We start from the raw sequence: 928 nt of genomic DNA, 5'->3' as shown, positions 1-928 counted from the left end.
TGCTGTACCTTACCTTTCCAGGTCAAACTCTGAGTCTTCATAGGCCATTTTTTCTGCAAAATCTGAATAGATGTACAGTCCTGACAAGAACTGTTGCAATGACTAACATCTCCTGCCACTACTCAAAAAATTTTTTTGAAACCTATCTGGCGTGAATCTTAACTTGTGAAAACACAAGTAAGGGTGTGCAAACGTATTACACATGTCCATAACTTCCATGCATAGGTATAAGTGTGTGTTATACCTATACATTACATTTGTGATATTGCTTTTCTGAATTTAACAACGTGCACCTGAATTCTCTTCCTTCTTAAAAAAAAAGTACCAACGTGCAGTACTAAGGGGTGCTTTGGTACATCTGCGCAGAGCTGTGTGTTCTTAGGAAGCAGTAGTTGTTTAGGAAAGACTTGTCCAATGTGAGTAGGTGCATCCCAGGGGCACTGCCATGTGCCGACACACAGTCCGGGTTTTAAGAGTAAAGAAGGGGGATGTTAGATCTCCCTCAATTACAGAAGAAGATGCTGCATAAAATGTGCTATTGCAGCCTGACACATTCTGCAGCTCCAGCCATGAGAGAGGTCAGCAAAAACTGAGCTCTGCATAGGTGACCAGAGGTCCTCCTGCCTTGCCCCCTGGTCCCCTGTGTGGCAAAGGGTAGTTAAATTTAGCATAATACCACAGCTTTTTTTCCATTATCAGACATCTATTCATAAATAAACTCTCCAGTACAGAATGAACTCTCAGTATTCAATGGGGTTTCTTCTTTATAGTCCACAGCTTTTACAGTCTATTGGTAGTAAAATGGATCTGAACCATTTTCTTCATGTAAAATCTATAACAGACATAGATTCCAAGTCTCTCTCTTAAACACCTAAGCATCAATAAATAATTTCACCACTTTAATTTCTGATCTGCAGATATTGCTCTC

Source organism: Pterocles gutturalis, unplaced genomic scaffold, assembly GCF_000699245.1.
Source record: "Pterocles gutturalis isolate BGI_N339 unplaced genomic scaffold, ASM69924v1 scaffold37732, whole genome shotgun sequence".
Lineage (NCBI taxonomy): Eukaryota > Metazoa > Chordata > Aves > Pterocliformes > Pteroclidae > Pterocles > Pterocles gutturalis.
The sequence above is the reverse complement of the archived record's forward strand: the minus strand, read 5'-3'. Positions refer to the sequence as shown.